General features: G+C 43.9%; 1 protein-coding gene across 6 annotated transcripts in view; it reads right to left on the reverse strand.

The window, feature by feature from the left end:
* TEX2 (testis expressed 2) overlaps positions 1–21139 on the reverse strand; it is a 106791-nt gene that overhangs the window by 73696 nt on the left and 11956 nt on the right. The window contains exon 1 of one of the 6 annotated variants that reach the window (XM_040452110.1): positions 1943–2062. The exons of the other annotated variants lie outside the window; for them this stretch is intronic. The gene's annotated coding sequence lies outside the window, so the exon portion shown is untranslated. Of the gene's footprint in view, positions 1–1942; positions 2063–21139 lie in introns of those variants that run through there. 6 annotated transcript variants of the gene reach the window in all.

The following is a 21139-nucleotide window of genomic DNA, read 5'->3' on the forward strand; positions in this document are numbered from 1 at the left end:
CACAACAGAACCATTTCATCACAGGATACTACTTGGAATTTTTTGCTGTTACAAACAATGCTACAATACATTATGATTTTATACACAGATACACAGCCTTTGGCTGCCTCTCTGATTTTCTCCTCAGTAAATAGTTTTAGAAGCGGTATTAGGGGTTAAATAGCTTATGTACAATTTTCGAAAAAACAGTTTTCAAGCTCATTGTAGAAACCTTCTAAAACAGATGTATGCAAAAGAAAAGTGAAATTTTCTCCTGCTCCCCTCGAATCAACAGTTTAGAATGTATCCTTCCTTCCAGTCGTTTTATTTGCGTTTATCAACACACACAAACACATAAAACTGTTTCTGTTTTTTTGTCTTCAATGAGATCATACTATACAGATTGCTTTGCAGTTTGTTTTTCACTTACTATTTCTTGGACTTCTCCCCATGCCTATCTATATAAGTCAGCAGGTACGCACACACACACATGCTTCTTCCACATAGTACAGATACACCATCATCCACTTACTCATTCCTTTGATAGAAATTTGAGGGTTTTTTTTGAGTTTTCACTATCAGAAACAATGCTGTCTTGAAAGGCCTTTCCTATAAATCACGTATACAAGTGCAACTCTGTCTGTAGGGTACATTCTTAGAGGTGGAATTGATGGCTCAAAGGAGGTGCCTGTTTACAATTTTGGAACTGTCTTGCCAATTCGCCCAATTTGCTAACGATGTATGAAGCATCCACCTTGAACTTTTGTCGAGACTGAACATCATTTTTAATTTTTGTCCATCTGATTGATAGTAAAAAGGCATCTCAATGTTTTGATAATCACTTCAAGCTTTCCCCCCTCTGTTTCCCTTCTTCTGTTAACCAGTCATTCATACTTCTTGCTCAAGCATTTTTCCTACTCACTTTATGAGTCATGGACAGTTACCACTTTCTCTCCTGTGTGTTGCAATATTTTCCCCCATCTCTGATCTGACTTTTAACTTAATTTTTAAATATATAAAGTTTTCTATTTTGAGGTGTTGAATCTCTCAGTCTCTTACTTCACAGTTCTGGGTTTTATACTTCCCAAGGACGCCTTCCCCATTCCATCAGCATAAGAGCATTAGTCTCTGAAATCATTGCAGAAAATGATGACAATAAGCATATACAACACACATACTGTTCTCTGTTCCTCATACAAGGATCAAACTCTTTAGAAAAATGGACTGATACGAACAATAATTTCTCTGCATTTCCTAGCCATAATAAACAGTCAAGTATTTGGATCTTTCCCCTCCAAATCATATTAGTACACTAAGAAAACCTAGTTTATTTATTTTTTAAAATTTATTTTATTTTATGTTTTTTACTTTTTAAAATTTACATCCAAATTAGTTAGCATGTAGTGCAACAATGATTTCAGGAGTAGATTCCTTATAGAAAACCTAGTTTATATATCTGAATCCATTCATATCTACTGATTGCTTAGCTTTTCCACTCTCTGAGAAAGGAAGTAATGGGTGGAGGTAAGAGAATGTGACTTGAATGAAGGTTTCACAGAGGCATATGTGAGCTGGCCCTGGCAGACTTGACGGGCTAACCACAGAGACTCAGGGATTGAGAGTACATTCTAAGTGAGGGACAGACGATCAGGAAAGGGAAGGAGGCAAGAAACCCAAGACCATGATGAAGACCTTCAAAGTCACAAGGTACTGCATTCCTGGCAGAGGCATGGTCCTGGATGGCCAACTGGCCACACTGAGGTTCCTTCTAAAGAGGCCGACTTGCCTGCAGGCCCCGTCAGATAACATTCCCCCATCCTACTCAACCACCATTGTGGATGTGACAGGGAAGGTCTTGAGCTGAGGGCAGCCTAGTGATAGACCAAGTCCAAAAGTTCCACCCAAGTGTGAGATTCTGATAATTGTTCAGTTGGTAGAAGCATCAGCCACTGAAAATTCATACCTAGTGAAGCCATAAGGCAGCAGGGTCAGGAGCTCGGAGGGAGACCATGCCACTCAAATGACAGTGATGGAGCTCACCCACTTCACCTCCCTGGGCCTTGGGTTTTTTCACTGTAAACTGAGGGGACCCTCCTGGTCTTCAAGGAATTTTCCAGAAAGCTCTAAATTCTCTATGTCTATGGTTCTATGATTCAATATTCATGGAACAGAACCTAGAGTCTTATTTTCTCATTTTGCCAAGAGAAATTCTTGGCAATTGCTCAAGTCAAGTAAAGGAAACAGAATACACTTGAACTGATTGATGTGTCTAAGGCAATTAAGTCAAAATATTTTTCTAATAATATTGAAACAGTTCATCTCACGTTAAGAAATACTTCTAGACCTTGTCTTGCTTAGACCAGCTGTGGAAACATCCCTCACTTCTTCTGGTCATAGGTGGAGAGTTCGCTGAGTCTCCAAAAGACGAGATGCAGATACTCAGCGCTTGTGTGTGTGCCGTGGCAACGGAAAGCTTCACTCTCTTTTGGATTCAAATTATTCCTCCTCCAGGTTCCCACCTATCCTTACAGGGAGACAACTCCATACCCTCTCACAACAAATGATCTCCCTCCTCCACTGCCTAGCGTTTTTGTTTTTGTTTTCAAATGGGAAGAGAGCAAGGTAAGAGAAAGAGAAGGGCTGGCCTAGTTTTTAAGATGAAACCACCATGTGTATTTTCAGACCAAACCACCATGTGTACCACCCTCTCTAAATCATTAACACTGCTATCCACTGCCTGTGAGGCGTCCCCACCCCCAGGCCTGCGAGTCACTCCCACTGCCATGGACCTCTCCATGGACCTCTATCCCACCTGTGGTGGGAGGTTGGGGGACGGACTTCTCCAGATCCCAGTCAGGAGGGGACTGTAGCATGCAGACCTGGACTAGGACATCGCTGTTTCCAGGAAATTCCTGAATGAGCTCACTGATTTCTTAGTCAGATCTCCTAGTGGTGCGATTCCAGGCCTTGTCTCTCATCCAGGCCTCCAGTTTTGTCTCCCTCCTTTCTCCCTCTAAGCAGATGGCCCTGCCCCTAATTCACTGGGAAGGTGGTAGGAATTGCCATCTTGTCTCCCATACCCAATTATGTACACGAATCACTATTCTCATCCCTTGGCTAGAAATTCTTCTATCTGTTCCTCTCTAATCCACACCCACACACAGATCTTATCTAGGTCCAAAGAGGTCTAATTCTAAACAAATGAATGGATCCATTTGTCCCCTCATTCCTGCCCACCCAACCCCACCCCACACTAGGGACCACTGATTCTCCAACCACCAAGGGTCCAACCCCTAAGGTCATCTCTGATGTTCCCTTCTTTATTCTCCAAACCTCTTTTCTTGACGGAGTTCTTTTATCACCTCACACCTCAACATTTCTTTCTGGCTTCATCCCCTGTCCCATCTCCACCCATATGGCATCCTGCCACCAGGCTTGTCTTCTTTAAACACTACTCTCATCACGTCATTCTTCTGCTCAAAAACCTTTCTTGTTCTTGCGTCTTTTTGGCTTTCAGGGTCCAACATTACATGGCCACCCTCTCTCTCAACCTTATTTTCCGTTACTCTCCAACGTGTTCCCAACATTCTGGTTGGGTTTGATGAACTATCTCCTCCTTCCCACCTCCATTCATGCAGCTCTCTGTATTGGAAATGCCTTGCCTTGTCAAGTGCTAGCATCCTCCATGAAGCCAGTGATGCTTGAATTGAACCCCAGGCCTTCCTCCTAGACAACTCCAGCCTCCCAGCTGACCCCCTACAACATTTATGCCATGCAAGTAATCATAGAAAGTGTATTCTCAACCAAGAGTAGTTGACTTTCAAAGGTTCATCAGTAAGTCAGTTGTGTGAAATTCAAAATCCATTTATCCTGAAGGAAAATACATGGGAAATAGGTTCTAGGCCATGAAATGTATGCAATCCACAGTGTAACTTAACTGTGATACAAATGTACCTTTCCAACCATGCAGAAGATAACTCAAAAGAAAAACACATTCTGAATTCAGATAATTCCAGGATGAAGGCCTCTGTCCATACTCCAGAAAGAGACAATTCTAGGGAATGGGAAGCCAAAAGCCAGAGTATAAATCGAAACACTTCTCATGCATCTGCCCCAACCAGACCTCTAGAATCTGAACTCCAATTTCCAATCTAGCCCAAGGACAGGAGTCTGTTTTAACTCATGTGCAAAATTTTCTCATTCAATAGAAGCAAGACCCTGGAAAAATTAATTAAGGGAAAAATACAGAGGAATTGGACCTGTCTCTAACCCTAGACACATAGGAGCCAGGTAGCTGTCGGAGGACATGCTTCCTCCTGGGGCACCTCCATGCAGCAGCAGAACTGCTTTGGTGGCTTCCAAGCATCGCCATGGCAAAAGGCATCAGGGAGAACACGGGGAAAAAATATTTTTTACTGTTTATTTTTGAGAGAGAGACAGAGTATGAGCAGGGGAGGGGCAGAGAGAGAGGGAGACACAGAATCTGATGCAGGCTCCCGGCTCTGAGCTGTCAGCACAGAGCCCGACACGGGGCTCGAACTCACAAACCACGAGATCACGACCTGAGCCGAAGTCAGATGTTTAACCGACTGAGCTACCCAGGCGCCCCAAGAACATGGGGAAATTTTAAATTTGTCCAGAGAATAGAGCAGGGCACACAGATAACTTCTAATTAGGAACTTGGTGGCCACTCCTCAGTGGGGATTAGGTTCTAAGGTCAGTGCAAAAAGCAACCAATAGCCGAGATTTCCCCCACAAAGTAGTGTATAAATGCTTCAGGTGACCTTGTGCAGTCACTGTTGTACCAAGTCAAGTCTAAGAAACTTCAAGGCCAGCAAAAGGATGGAACTAAAGACAAGACTGAATGTGGTTGGCCGTTCACCCCACTCCGCCCCCAGGAAGGCTAACAAAACTCTAACGCAGATGGGAAGTTCCAGGAGCTCCCGCTCGCCTGCAGCATTTGCTCTTGTTTTAATGTCAAGTCTCTGTGACCTTAATACACATTAATAGGCGTGCTGGGAAGATTAAGGTGGAAGGTGGGGAGTTTTCGGAAGTCAGAGAAACCTGGTTAAGATTCAAACTCAAGCATTCCAGCTTCAGATCCCTGCTACACTGCTTACCAGTGTGTGACTGGACGAATGACTGCAAAAAGCCTCTGTTTCTTTTGGAGAAAAATGGAGGTAACAGTGCCTACTTCAGAAGGGCTGCTGGGAAAATTAAGAAATAACATTTAGCATATGTAAATTCTTAGTATCAGCATCCACAGCAGGCGGGGCACATCTTCTTTATCCTTGCCCACTGGGCCATGTTATCAAGGACCAAACGGCTGGTCTCCAGCCTCTCTAACCACCTAAACTAGAGACTGTCCTGTCTGACTTCAGGTTTAGTTCTGGCAACTGTGACCATTAAGAATTATAAACACAGAATTATAAACACAAGGGCAAAACATAACTATGGAAAGGTCTATAAATTGTAGTGCAACATGAAAAAGCAGAAGTTGGGATGGTGAGCATTAAAACAAACAAACAAACAAACAAACAAACAAGAAAGAACATACAACTAACAGGATCCTAGGAGGCTACAGAGACTAAATATTAACAGTCGGTGCTTTACTGTGAGTTGTATTTTTTGCTTTTACTGCAGGGCTGGTTAAAAGGACCACTTTTAAAATGAAGGTGCTGAATGAGGTCTGTGGTTCCACCAACCTCTTTTTTTCTGTCCCTTCCCCACTTTGGCTACATATTTTTGCCAGATTCTAGCAAATGAAGTTTAACAGTGATTGGCTAATTCTGTTTACTATTTTTCCATTTCAATGCTGATCTAAATTTTAACCAATAATCCACATTCATAAAGGGTTTACAATAACATTATGAAATCAAATCACTGACACAGGTGTAATGATGATAAGCATTGTTAAGTAAGCAAGAAACCATCAGTTGCTTAACTCTGATAGTCAAGGTCAACCTCATTCTAAAAGGTAGTGAGAGAACATTCAGTTTAAGGAGGGAGACCTGATACTACCTCTAATAACAATGTCTAGAGTTAGACCAATCCTCTCTCAGAAATTCTTATTATGTCACCTACAGCCAATCAGAACTTGGAATCAGCATGAAACCATACAGGCTTGCAATTCCAAACAGAAGAAAAGAAACTTGATGATTTGGGTAGCTTTTGTGTCCTCATCCTGGGTAATGCATAGTTTCTATTAAGCCTTTTGAAACGCTGAAAATGGCCCCCTGGCTCCCATGGGGTTTCTTAGCAGGTGTCAGGTTGGAACCACCAGGCTAGGTCAGCTCTACCTAGGAAACTGGTGGGACAGCCGATTAGCCAGCTCTAAGCACCTTCTTATTCCTAGTAATCAAAGGGCAAATGAATCTTAGGATTGGGCGGAGGGGAAATGTACCAGAAAATCTTAGGAAATGTGTTCATGCAAAAGACTCAACCACCCCTGCCCATCTCAGGGCTTATCATAATTGAGAAGGGGGGGGATCAGAAGACAAATAATTTGAAAAAATTCCCCAGTAATCACAGCCTATGTAGGTAAACACACATGCCCCCCAATATCTACCATGGAATTGAGACTCACTGGTCTAAATCAACTTAGAATATCAGGAACACATTATACTTACTAACTTACACACACACACATACACACACATGGGAAAGGGTGATGAAATCACCAGGAAGTCAATTGGAAATACAGTACCTGCCATTCCCAAGCACCAGTAACTAGTTGATCCAGTCTACATCTATGTTAGAAGGCACTGCCTTAGAAGCGACTGCTCTGTACCTACGGTAAAAGGGCGGGGAGGTGTCTCTCTGTCAAGGTTAATCAGTGAACTACCTCAGACCTGTAACAGAGTATAAATTGTGAAATCAAGAGAGCCTCATTTCAGATGAGGAATCAGAGGTGGGCCACTGCTTTCATGGGCATAGGACACAACTGGACTGAGTTTTGCTCTTGATCTTTGATACACCTGACTGCACTGTTTGCCCCTTGAGTTGTGGCCTCATCTCCTGGGGCTGGTCCTAGTTCCCCTCCCCCCAACCCGACCCCAACCCAGACCCTAGGTATAGAGCTGACCCCAGCCAGGGAGGGCCTCCACAGCTGTCCATTCCTGAAGGTCTGTTTCATTGCTGTCTCAAGGACCAAAAGCAAGACAGAAGGCAGCAATGAAGGGCAAATGAAAAAAAAAAAAAAAAAAACCCAACAAATGTGGATGCACAAAGTAACGAGAAAAAGCTGTTTCTTGGTAGATAAGGGGGAATAAGCACCAGGAGCGGTTCATAACCAGAAATACGAGTACAAGGCTTAGAACTAAACTGCCTAATCTAATTCTGGAGGCACTATAAACCTGATGGCTGTACTGGGGCCCCATGTGACGTTTCAAAGAAGAGAATGCTGTAAAGTTGTGATCTTGATGTTCTTCTGCTCATGGGCCCAACAACTGCCTAGAAGCAGCTTCCTGCCCTTTCCAGATGATTAGCGCTGTGTTGTTGGGTTTCGCCCTCCAGCTTCTGTGGGTCCTCAGGGAGGACACTTGGCCAAAGCAAAATGCCAAAACAGAAGCAGCATTTTCTGGCCATCCACGTGTAATTATGATACCATAAGATCCCACAGCAAAAACTCAACACCCAAAAGCAGAGCCTGGGGCAGCTGAGACTAGCTGGGAAGTGCCACATCTTGGGAATGGCCTCGCCGGGACTGCATCTTCCGATCTGTCAAATGAGAGTCGTGATGGTGAAAGCCCAGCCCTCAAATTGCCAGGAGAAAGAATAAATGGGACAGCACTTCATAAACTGTGAAGCTTGGGCACCGACAGCATAGAAATGTTATAATTAACCACAGGGCTCTCTCCCCATGGACAGGATGGAGTAAAGAACACCAATGGAATATTATTATTTCTTCTCAAAGACCTGTTTGGCAGTTACTTTATTAAAAAAATTTTTTAATGTTTATTTATTTTTGAGAGAGAGAGAGAGAGAGAGAGAGCTGGGGAGGGGCAGAGAGAGAGGAAGACACAGAACCCGAAGCAGGCTCCAGGCTCTGGGCTGTCAGCACAGTGCCCGATGTGGGGCTCAAACCCACTAACTGAGAGATCATGACCTGAACCGAAGTCAGACACTTAACCTACTGAGCCACCCACGTGCCCTGGCAGTTATTCTATTTAAATAAAGATGCAACATGGTTATCTTCAGAAAATAGAAGGGTTTTTTTCATCCAAAAACTTTATGCGACCACTTTCTGAGCTGAGAAATTAACTTTTACACAGGCCTCGAGGCCTCAAGGCCTTACCAAGAAGATCTCGTTTAAGCCAAACAACTGGGAGAGGTAAGTACTATTATTATTCTCACATTTTGCAGATGTGGAAAAAGGATGAAAGTGGCTTAGGCAACTTACCAAGGCAACAAAACTACTGACTAGCAGAGCTAGGGCTCACGGGCCAAGGCCATGCTCTACACCTCTGCACTTACTGCCTCGCTCAGGTTATTTCCAAGGACAAATCAATCCATGGTCAACAGAAGCTGTCTACAGGTGCTCTGTGCTTCCATAAAGACTTACATCTATTCAACATTTATTGAACACTGGCTGCATGCCAAGCCCATCACTGAAAGACAAAGACCTTCGCACCGTCTGTCCAGGGAGAGCATCAACTCCAGGGTGAACCCTGAGTCTAAAGACACCTCAGGAAAGCAATGAAGAGTACTTTTTTTTTTTAAGTTTATTTATTTATTTTTGAGAGAGGGAGAGAGAGCGTGCACGCATGCACACACACACAAGCACGAGTGAGCGGGGGAAGGCAGAGAGAGAATCCCAAGCAGGCTCTGCACTCTTAGTGCAGAGCCTGTGATGGGGGCTCAAACCCATGAACCATGAGATCGTGACCTGAGCCGAAATCAAGAGCCAGATGCTCAACCGACTGAGCCACCCAGGTGCCCTGAAAAGTACTTTTTAAAAAGTCCCAGTACGGGATTCAGCATCCAACTCTTGATCTCAGCTCAGGTCTGGATCTCAGGGTTGTGAGTTCAAGCCCCAACCCACGTTGGGTTCCACGCGTGGTGTGAAATCTACCTTAAAAAATAAAACAAAGCAACTTGTAGCAATTCATAGAACAGACTATAAAATACTTAGTTGTATCGTTATAGGCCCCTCAAAGCCTGCTTGGGATGACAATCAACCTATTAAGGAAATATGCTCCGCATCGGGAAGACTTTCTTATAGTACAGTACACCATAGTTTTTAGCAAAAAGAAATCCGGCAGGACCTAATCAGCCTTCAGCACTACGTGGTCTCCCCACCTCCTCTACTTTATTGCTGTATATAAGCAAATGTTCTATTGCATGCACTAAAATTTTAAGAAAACCCTAAAAATACTGCACATCCCTTTTTGTGTGCTATGGGAACATATTTCCATCTTAGGGAAGTCGGTCACAATTAGCTGCGACTTCCCTGAGACAGTGAGAGGCTACATCAGATGAGGCTGTGTAGCGAATGTTCCATCCACGTTATTGATTACCTGGTGACTTTATTGATATCTGTCTTCCCTTTTATACTAGCCATCTCAGGCAGCTGCTACCACAGATTTTCCCTATGTAAACTACCCCACGAAATGTTCATCTAAATGTCTCCAGGGACTACCATATGGAAACTGACTTCAAAAACAACATCCAAAGACAAGCTCTTATTTTCTTCTCAATTTATTATGTCTATAAAACAAGAATTCGGAGTTGATTGTAGATCTAAGGCTCTCTCTTTTCTTTTAAATGTTTATTTTATTTATTTTTGAGAGAGAGAGAGAGCGCACGCGAGCGAGCGCAAGCAGGGGAAGGGCAGAGAGAGAGAGAGGGAGACGAGGATCCAAAGCAGGCTCCATGCTAACAGCAGAGAGCCTGAGGCGGGGCTCGAATTCACGAACTGTGAGATCATGACCTGAAGTCAGATGCTTAACCAACTGAGCCGCTCAGACACCCTAAGGCTCTCCTGACTTCACAATTTATGCACTGTTACAGGTCTGTTTGCACAAACATTTTAATTTCAGCCAAACCTTTCTAGCTGCACATGTGGGATTTAAGCTCTAAGAGCAGAGACCACAATTTAGCATTCAGTACTTGCCATTTGTATCCTGCCTTACAATGCGCAAAGCAGTACTAGAATAGCCCTCAGGGAGCTTAGAGAAGGGCTGTGAGAGATATCATCGAATAATCAACACAAGAGCTCTGAAGTAACATGAAGGGTACCAGGAGGGCACAGCCTGTAGGGAAACCTAATCAGTTTGAGGATCAGTCACGGAAGGGTCCCTGGAGCAAGTGGGAATTGGGCTGACATCTCAAGGATGAGTCTGAGTTGGCCAGGACTGTAATGTGGGCAGTCCAGAAGGGAGTATGGCATGAGCCAGGGACCTGAGGCAGGAGCACAACCTAACAGAGGAATACAAAGAAGCCCCTTGAATGTGGGTACAGTGGACACAGCATGAGACTGGAAAGGTAGGCAGGGACCAGGTCCTGCAGGACTTTGAAGGCCACATCAAGAGCAATGAGGAACAGCTGAAGGGTCACTGTATGTTGTCTAGAGCCAGGTTCGGAGGTGATCAGATGCACGTTCTGAAAAGCTCACTCGGTGCAGTGTGAAAACAGACTGGAAAGGGACAAGAAGGGACTCAGAAAGGTCAGTTACACTCTTACATTTTAGGTGAAAGGTGACAGTAGCCCAGATAAGGGAGGTGGCTGTGGAGATGAGACAAGGGGCCTGAGAGAGAGAAGATGAAATGGGTGGGACTTGGTGGGTGGGCTAGGGAAGGAGGAAGAAGGTATTTCCAAGGACAAGCCTTAGGCTTACAAGAGAGACAGTGGTCAGTGGTCCCATTTATCATGTCTGGGAATAAGAGAAGGATCAGGTTTGGGGGAACGGAGTAGGTGCAGTTTGGAACATCTTTTTTTAATGTTTATTTATTTATTTTGAGAGAGAGAGAGAGTGCAAGCAAGTGGGGAAGAGGCAAAGAGAGAGGGGGGAAAGAGAGAGAACCCAAGCAGGCTCCATGCTGTCAGCGCAGAGCCCAGCACAGGGGTCGATCCCATGAACCATGAGATCATGACCTGAGCCAAAATCAAAAGTCGGACACTTAACCGACTGAGCCACCCAGGCACCCCCAATTTGGGACACCTTGAGTCTGACACTTGGTGGCCTCCAAAGGTAAGTGTCAGAAAGGTGTTGAAAGTTCTGATTCAATAACTAATACTATTACACATCCACCCAGAAGGGAGACTAATCATTCCTTACAAATACCCAAAACCAGTAGAAAGAGAATTCATTGAATGACGAAGTATTTTCTTGAAGTCGTGACCTCTAACGATACTGTGCAGGTAACATGTAATAAAACCATTTCAGAAATGCCTGCCTACGTTCAACTTTTTGGAACATCTTTCAGAGAAATTGAATGCCATCTACTATTCTACACATGCAAAAAAGAATCTTCAACTTTTGGGACCCTAATTTAAACCAGGCAGCAAACAAGAAATTTCAAAATGGAGCAGGAAAAATAAGTTTCCTAAAATGAGGAGTTGGCCGGGGGAGGGGGGGGCAGGGGGAGATCTTGGCATCACCCAGACAGCTCACTTGGCATGCACTAATTCACTCAAAGTTCTGAGTTATGGAAAACAAACTTTGAATGAAGATTTAAGTCCCAGAGACAGCAAGACACTCCTCATTCCATCTTTGTGGCCCTAAGAGGCTGGAATTGTGTTTTCATTTCAAATGAGGAATGGGAGACAGAGAAGCTGAGAAACTTGCCTAAGGCATCATTGCCAGTAAGGGCAGAAATGCAAAGCAAACAGGTCTAGGCAACTCCCTTTACCAATGCCCACCCACCACCAGGAAGAGGAAGAAGCAGCTATTTCCTTGGCACTGATCATCTGCTGTAGAGGTTGAAAATTGGGACGTTTGTTTTGGAAGGTGTTTTCTGTTATCACCTGTAGTTCAGCAATTACATTCTTAGCCTCAAGATAACCTTAATTTTTAAAGAGTTTTCTTTGTCAATTCAATTGTCTCTGTTTCGGCTTCTTAAAGGGTTTTTGCCTGGTTGGACATATAAATCACACCCAAGGGGTGCCTGAGGGGCTCAGTTGGCTGAGCGTCCGACTCTTGATTTTGGCTCAGGTCAAGATCCCAGGGTTGTGGGATTGAGCCCCACATTGGGCTATTTGCTAGGCATGGAGTCTGCTTAAGATTCTCTCTGCGCCGCTCCCCCCACCCCCAACTGTTTGTGCTCTCTTGCTCTCATACACAAACAAACAAACAAACAAACAAACAAACAAATCACACCCAAAAATGCTTTATAAGGTTTAGTTGTGATTGCTTATAAAATTTGGATCCAAATGTAAACTCAGATCTGGAAAAAAAAAATGTTTGTTTTTCATCAAATGCCTACTGCATGTTTCCAGCCAAAATCCACTGAAACTATGGTGAATAAGCCACCTCTAACTTACAGAACAATTTTTCAAAAACCACTTATTCTTAAGCCAAACTCAGAACTTTTTTCCCTGAAGAAGAAACGCTATCACGTACATTCCTTGCCAGGCCACAAAGCTTAATACCTCAAACAGTCAACCAAGGATCCTGTATGTTAACAGGAAATATTATATAGTCCTTACAAAGAGTGTGTAAATTATACAGTAAATTATACAGGGGGAACATGCAAGTGAAATCACGATAAATGAGGAAAAAACACAAACTAGTACATATACTGATTACACAACGTTTATAAAGGTAAGCGTGTCGATATGCTAGAGTGAGAGAGTTTAATTTTCCTCTGTATCGCCACCTACACATACACATGTATGTAAGTATATGTATACAATGCATGTGTGCATGTGTGTATAAAGGTCTTTGTCAACAAATGCTTACGGTCTATTAGCCCTCCAAGTATCTTGAAGCAATGCTCAACTTGGAACTGCTGCCCACGGTCCAGCGCCCAACACCCAGCCCTGACATGGACTCTCAGGTGGGTTGCTGGCTCAGGGACCTGGCAAAGTGGCTGAGGGGACACTGAAGAGGAGGAGGGCAGAGCAGGAGTTACAGAGGGAAGAGGGGAGCAAGGGACAGGTGGCCTCAGGGAGCTGAGGCAGGCGCCTGCCAGGGTGGTAAGAGCATGCTTTTCCAACTCAGATGGGGGGCAAACCCCAGCTCAGCCCCTCACCAGCTGTGTGACCTCAAGTTAGGTACATAATATTTTCGAGCTTCAGTTTTTTATCTACAAAATGGGAAGAATAAAGTCTACCTCACAGCAGCTGTGTGGGGATGAAAGGAGTTCCACACAAGCCCTTACACAGGCTTCTCCTCGGAGGGCTAGCCCCCTTCCTCCCTTCGCAGGTGTCGTCACTGTCCCGGTCTGCAAAGAGGTGGCAATAACAACAGGATGTTGTTCGGATGAAAGGAAGATGTACGGTACTGGGTCTGTCCATTGTGGCCCTTATGCAGACACTGGTTATTAAGACATCGCTCATTTTTTTTTTTTTTTTAAGACATCGCTCATTTGTCAAGTTAAAATTTATTGGAAATGTTTGCTCATCTTACGGAACACTCGCAGAACAAGTTATTTGTGATCCAAGGTTTTATTATATACTACTTCCTAGAAGATTGATTTTGCCAACGAAATCAAATGACATTCAATTAAAAATGACATTCAGGAGGGGCACCTGGGTGGCTCAGTCGGTAGAGCCTCCGACTTTGGCTCAGGTCACGATCTCGCAGTATATGAGTTTGAGCCCACATCGGGCTCACTGCTGTCAGCACAGAGCCTGCTTCAGATTCTCTGTCCCCCTCTCTCTCTGTCCCTCTCTTGCTTGTGCTCTCTCTCTCTCTCTCAAAAATAAATAGAGCATTAAAAAAAAAATGACATTCAGGAAAGGGGCACCTGAGTGGCTCAGTTGGTTAAGCATCCAACTCTTGATTTCGGCTCAGGTCATGATCTCACCATTCATGAGTTCGAGCCCCATGAGTTCTATGCTGACAGCGCAGAGCCTGCTTGGGATTCTCTCTCTCCCTCTCTCTCTCTCTACCCCTTCAAAAAAAACTACATTGGGAGGGGGGAAAAAATAACCTTAGGCCAATAGCTATAACCCGTCACCCTGTACCCAGGTCCCTGTATCTGGAACTCATGGCCAGTCTCAGGTCAGTTGGCCTTTGGATGTGGGGACCCTTCCCAGGAAAGCATTCAGGTTGTCAGACTTTGTGGAGTAACAAGTGAAGAGTCAGTTTGTTCATTTTAAAGACCGCCAGGCATGCGTAACATCAGAAAACCAGGCTCGGTGGCCAAAAGCTCAAAGCCAACCCGAGAGCAGGGAGATGCTTGGTGGGCTTTGAGCCACCAAGAGGACAGCCAGAGGCAACTTTATTTCTCCTGTTCTTGCCACAGGAAAAGTGATAGTAAGCAAAAGAGGTTACCAACCAGATAAGGTCAGTCATTCTCTCAAAAGGTCATGGATACCAAAGTCCCAACTCCTCAAAAGTCCTTCAAATTAATCAGTCAAAATCTCTACAAAGAAGGGGCCCCTGGGTAGCTCAGTCAGTTAAGCACTGACTTTTAATCTCAGCTCAGGACATGATCTCATGGTTTGTGAGATTAGGCCCCTCCTCGGGCTCTGTGCTGACAGTGTAGAGCCTGCTTGGGATTCTCCCTCTCCCTGTCTCTCTGCCCCTCTCTTGCTCATGTTCTCTCCCTCTCTCTCTCAAAACAAACAAATAAACTTAAAAAAAAAAAATCTCTACAAAGAAGCCTCACTGAATTCCACGGCCCGAAAGACGAGTGTTACTCCCCAAAATTATTAATTAATAGCAGGACTCAACTCTAATGTCTCCTCCAGATGAAGACTCTCCTGACAACCTTATGCTTAAAGCACGGCCTCCCTATCTCCTGGTTCTCTTTATTTTAAAGAACAATATTACTACCTAACATTGTGTTATATGGCTACTTACTTGCTACCTCTCAGCCCACAGAATACATGCTCTATGAGGGCAGAAACTTAGTTTATTCACTGCTGTGTTCCCAATGTTGTGCATAGTAGGCACTTAAATATTTATTGGTTGAATGAATGAATGAACACTGCACTTAATACCTAAGTAACCTGTTTATGTCCTTTTCAGAAAATTCCATACAGTACAGAAAATAAATATATTATTTACAGTCTAGTATATTTTTAGCAACTGGGCATTGGGTATTAGCTCCAGAATGTAACATATTATAAATATATTATAACACTTGCTAGGAGAAAGTGAGATCTAGCTTTATACCCGGATCATCTCTACTGGGCAGTATCCTTTGCAGGAGCACAAGCCTTCCTAATGCAGACTGTGAACATGGTACCTCTCCTTTCCAGGGAACCAATGTATAATGTTGTTTCTGCTGGGAAAATGCATTTCCTTTAGGAAACTAAAATTCCAAGCCAGCCGTTAACAAAGAAAAGGATCCTGGGGCGTCTGGGTGGCTTAGTCTGTTAAGTGTCTGACTCTTGATTTCGGCTCAGGTCATGATCTCACGGTTCGGTTCGTGGGTTTGAGCCCCACGTCGGGCTCTATGCGCTCTCACTCTCTCGCTCGCTCACTCTCTCGTTGCCCCTCCCCTTCTTGCTCTCTCTCCCAAAAATAAATGAAAAAAAAAAAAAGAAAAAGAAAAGAAAAGGATCCTTCAAGAGAAGGGGGGAATACCCCTGGGTGGCAGTGACTTCTTAGATCTTGATGGCTTAAATAAAGCTCCTCTGCAAGTCGCCATCCACCAGGGGTCCACAAGTGGAAATCACAGAGCTGTTGCCACCAACAGGACTCCAAGGTCTACACCTGTGCTCCCAGGCCTGCCTTTGGACCAGAAGCTGCCACCCTCAGCTTGCCTCACATGCCAGGCCCATTGGAAGTGGAGCAGAGGCCCTGAGAGCAGGATGCAGATCTAATACATGCAGTTTGTAAAAGGCACTTTCTTTAAAATATATATATATTCTCGGGGTGCCTGGGTGGCTCAGTTTGTGAAGCGGCCAACTCTTGGTTTTGGCTCAGGTCATGATCTCACAGTTTGTGAGTTCAAGCCCCACGTTGGCACTCTTTGCTGACAGGGCGGAGGCTGCTTGGGACTCTCTCTCTCTCTCTGCCCCCACCCCCACTTGTTCATTTTCTCTCTCTCTAAATAAATAGACTTTAAAATACATATTTTTAAGTCTATTTTTTAAAATCTATTTATATATATATGTACATATATTCTCAAATGGTAGAACTCTGAAGTCATGTTGTGCATAATAAAGTACGCAGTATCTCCTTCACAACTAACATAACAAGCAATTCATCTAACATTAATTTGGCTCTTAAAACCCACTTGGTCAAAGGCTGCATCAGTCGTTTCACTCGAAGGGGAAAAGCATATGAGTAACCAGGGAAATAAATGCAGAGTCGGTACTGCTTTTTCATATACACATAATAAATAATTGCACCTAAACAAAAAGATCTCCAAAAAGTCCCTCACAGAAAACACTGGCCCCAGCTTTTGAGGGGACTGAGGAGTTGCACCTTCTGGAAGCACTACTCTCAACATCTGTACAACTCTCTCAAAATCAGCCTGGCCGCACGCTCCAGCCCTGCTAAATCTTACTGTCCAACAAGCCACAAAGCACACTCCCAAGCGAATGCCCTCTACCTGCCAATGAAAAATGCCAGCTCCTTCCTAACGTTCTCTTCAAAACCTTGCATCGTATTATTTTACGTCAAGGGTTTTTTGGGTTTTTTTTTAACGTCTATTTATTTTTGAGAGACAGAGAGACAGAATGTGAACAGGTTAGAGGCAGAGAGACGGAGTCACAGAATCTGAAGCAGGCTCCGGGTTCTGAGCTGTCAGCACAGAGCCTGATGTGGGGCTCGAGCTCACAAAGCACAAGACCGTGACCTGAGCCGAAGTCAGACGCTTAGCTGACTGAGCCACCCAGGCGCCCCGTCAAGGGTTCTTAACATCTACATGCAAAATTTGGTCTGTGTGTACATGTGTTTTCTAGGGAGACGGTGCATAGTGTTCAGAGGTTGAAGGGGTGTATTTTCCAAAAGTGAAGACACCACTCTTTCAAGGGGTTCCAGAACTTTATCTGTTCTTTTGGGAAACCAAAGTTTCTCAGGGCCACCTCTGGTGAGCGACGTTTCTATCAAGTTGGGAACTATTTCAGATCAGACACGCTTTCCCAGGAAAAATACCAGGAAGCCAAAGTACTAGCTGCAACACTTGTTCTGGGGGTGTGGATCCCTGGCATTTCTGGGGTGCCCAACAAGAACCCGTTGGGCCTCACAGTAAGGTAAATCAAGATGGTGAGTCAATGTGAGGTCTGTGCTTAGGGTGTTGATTCTTGAATTTGCTTTGGACTCTTGGATGTTGGCATTTTCCACCGCGGGGCTTCGATACTTCATGATAACTTACTATATTTTCCTCGGAAAGTCGTTATTTTATCCAGCTTCATAAGAAAGGCCAAAATTAATGTGGGGTCAGCTGTGCTTCGGTGTATCACTCAAAATGCAGGGCACAGCTCCACAGAAACTTTCCTTCAAGGCAAGTCTTTTCTTTGAGCACTTCTCCATCAAACGTAACCCTTAAGGCACTGTTCCCACCATTCTCTGCCTCCGCCAAGAAACTATGTCCTAGGTATTTAAAAAATTTTTTTCAATATCCTGTAAGGATGCAAACATGCACATTCCCCCTCCCATTTTTTAAAAATTGACTTTCCATTTTTGTTTTAACGAACCACTGCTCTCTAGGAGCTTTTTCTAACATGGAAATTTAAATATCATACAAATAAATTTAAATATCCTTCAGATTACACGAACTCTCCACTTCCACCAACCCCAGCTGCCAGACCTGCTGTGATCACACATCCTTTGTTTCTACAAACCATGTAACAAAGTGACCTTGTTACTCTGAAAATCTCACTTTCATTTCAAGTCCACCCAGTTACCAATCTTCTTTCACACATACGGCAATTCTCGGTCTCTCTTCAAAAATGTGGCCGAAGGTATAATAAAAGAGAGGCTAGAAAAAAACCCCGTTCCCTGCTTGTTCTCCTGGACCACAATCTTCCTCTGTCATTTCCTTTACACCAAAAGGTACCACTGTATTTGGAAAATAATCAGTTTTGGAAAAAGGTACCTTTACACTATTATTTCCGGAACAACAAGATGTACAGAAGGAGAAATTACAATCTGCTGAGAAAATTGCAAAATAATTTCCAACGCTATTTGCTATAATTTGACAATTCTATCTTAAGAGACTAAGAACTGTATCATTGTGAGATGTCTCAAAGCCATTATCCTAATTGCAATCTACTAAAATGGAATAGTTGCTTTTCAAGTCACATGAAGGTACATATAGACCAGAGATCCTCCCTATTAAGTCAAGGGATGGTTATACCTATAAAGTACGTCACCAAAGCAGTAAAGATCTTAGCTTCAAAATATCTTAATCATTTATCTTGATCTGTGCACGCACCAATCTAGAGAACTTCAAATGTTGACATACACACAAAATGAAGTATTGAACAATGCTCCTTTAAAAAAAATCAAAGTCAGGAAATGCAGACATTCATCTATCTGGTTTTCACTCCCAAGTTTTTGTTCTCCACACATTTTTATTGTTTTCTCTTAAACACACTGGACTTTTGGGGCGCCTGGGTGGCTCGGTTGGTTAAGTGTCTGACTTCGGCTTAGGTCATGATCTCGCGGTTCGTGAGTTCGAGCCCTGCATCAGGTTCTGTGCCGACAGCTCAGAGCCTGGAGCCTGCTTCGGATTCTGTGCCTCCCTCTCTCTCTGCTCCTCCCCTGCTTGCACTCTATCTCTCTCTCTCTTTCTCAAAAATAAATAAACAGTAAGAAAAATTAATTATAAACACACTGGACTTTTCACTTCTCTGTGTTCACCGAAGAGAAAAGTGGAATGGATAATCCCAAACAACTGACTTGGGAACACACTGCATTTTTCAGTAGCTTCCCATTAAAATGGGTCTGTGTGGGAGGAACATAAACCAAGCAGACTGGAGTGGGAAGAGAGCCCCTGGGCACAACAGGGAGCAAAGGGAAACCAGCTAAAGGCTTAAAGACCAGCAAGAAATAATCTACTCAGATAACTGAGAGCCGATGCCATACCTTTCTCTGTTATTTAAAATCCACAGTGCTGACTCTTCATTAATTTTGGATGAATTTCACGGTAGGTTTTTTGTAATTACCAACAGCTTGCATTACTAGCTCATGAGATGGCTCTATCAATTCAGAGATCTGGTTTCCTAAGCAGAGCCTCCTGGATCACATGCCCACCTCCATGTGAAGGTTAATGCTGCCAAGGGGCTAATGAATCCTCAGAAGCAGCAAGAGTAGGAGACCTCCCTCCCAAACCGTTTCAGGGCCGGACCCCTGACTCCTCAGAGCACTGGGGAAGAAATTCGGAGAGGGGAAGAAGCTTAAACTACGCAAGGTAGAAAATGATCACCTTTTACTGCAGTTTAAATTTCTGTTTGTTGCAATAATGCACATTTGTTGCCGATGCTCTCTTGTATGTTGGCCTGCCTCTGGAAGAACAGTCTTTCTGAAAGCAGTAACTTCTGTCTTTTCTGCCTCTGGCAACATTGGAATAAGGAATATAAAACAGAATCCTACTTTCATGAGCACAGCTTGCCATCACAGGATACATGAGGTCCACAAAGAAAGGTAGGAGCCTGTGACGGCAATGGCATATGTGTGTTCCTGGCCAGTCAGAGGCCACCAGAGCAGATGGCTGACTTCTGGGATAGAAGGGGGTGAGCTGAGACCCCCGGCATCCCAGGTAGGAGCAGGCTCCACCGTCCAGAACCACATGACTGGAAGGACCAGCCTCTGGATTCTCTGTCTAGCTCAGGTCCCCCTTTCTGGCTGCAGGTAAGAATTACCAGACCTAACAGAAAAGTCAGTGACAGGGAACAGATTAACTTAGAACTCATTAAGAAAAAAAAGGTGGGGGGAGGAGGAAAGGGAGGAAAATGAGGTGATGTAAGAGATAAACCCAAGAAAAATGAAAAGAGAGGCTTATGAGAAGTTAGGGAACAGTCAGGACACTGCCCAAAAAAAAAAAAAAAAAAAGACTGAAGAAACCAAGGACAAAATATCCTGGCACATGGTACGTGGCTTGTAGGACAAGTTTATCCAGTGCTCTCCCAACAAAGGATACCTTAAGGACTGGAAAAGGGGAGAGAGGACAGTAGGGAGGAAGGAGAATCTCAGGGACCCAGGGGTAGCCAGGGAGGACCAGTGAGAAGCCAGGCTTGCGTGCATGGACTCCCGCCCCTTAGAAACCTGCAGTCTGTGCTCTATGTTCTTTCACTTCTGTTAATCTGCCCCTCCTTTCTAAATAGCTGGCCTGAGAGTTTTCTAGATGAGTGGTACGGAGACTTTAGAGCTGGAGTCCCTCCTCAACTTTTCTCCTTCAAGGGCCGTTTGGAAACCTGATGAACATCAAAGACCCTACCACCACCAAATACAAAGACTTCACACTCAGTTTTCTAGAAGACATAGACTTCTCTCCGCCCCCCCCCCCCAAAGGTTTTTAAAAGCCTTGCTTGAAAGAACTCGTTACATGGTTCTGAGTGACAGGTTAAAAACTTTTTGATGTACACCCTTTGGATGGTGGGTGCGTGGACTTTTAGAAGTCTGGGCAGAACAAAAGAGAGCAAGATGAAGTCCTGCCCCAAGAAAACAGTCTTAGTGTCTCCCAAAGTTCCATGTTTTGTTTTTTTTTTCTAACTCTTGGAGCAAAGACCTTAATGGGAAAATAGGTGGTTCCTTTCTAGACTCTCTACAAACAACCAAAAAATTGAAAAGCAAACATTCCAAAACATACTTAAGTGCTTGCTTACGTTAAAAAGGAAAGAAAAACTGGCACACTGACTTACAAGCTATTAATCAGGAAGAAAACAATCTAATTAATCATTTGTAATTAAGAATTTATCGTGTTTAATGCCATGCGAATGCATGCTTTAAGATTCTTCAAAGACCTCCCTAAAAAAGAATGACAAAGTGGGTGAAGACCTTCAAGAGACTCTCATTTAAGAGATTCACAGAAGACTGACTTTCACTGCAAAAGAGTCTGGACCTGCCCCACGACAGTCCCCAAGCACGGCCATT

This window comes from Herpailurus yagouaroundi, unplaced genomic scaffold (genome assembly GCF_014898765.1).
Source record: "Herpailurus yagouaroundi ecotype Mexico unplaced genomic scaffold, PumYag 206, whole genome shotgun sequence".
NCBI classification, from domain to species: Eukaryota; Metazoa; Chordata; class Mammalia; order Carnivora; family Felidae; genus Herpailurus; species Herpailurus yagouaroundi.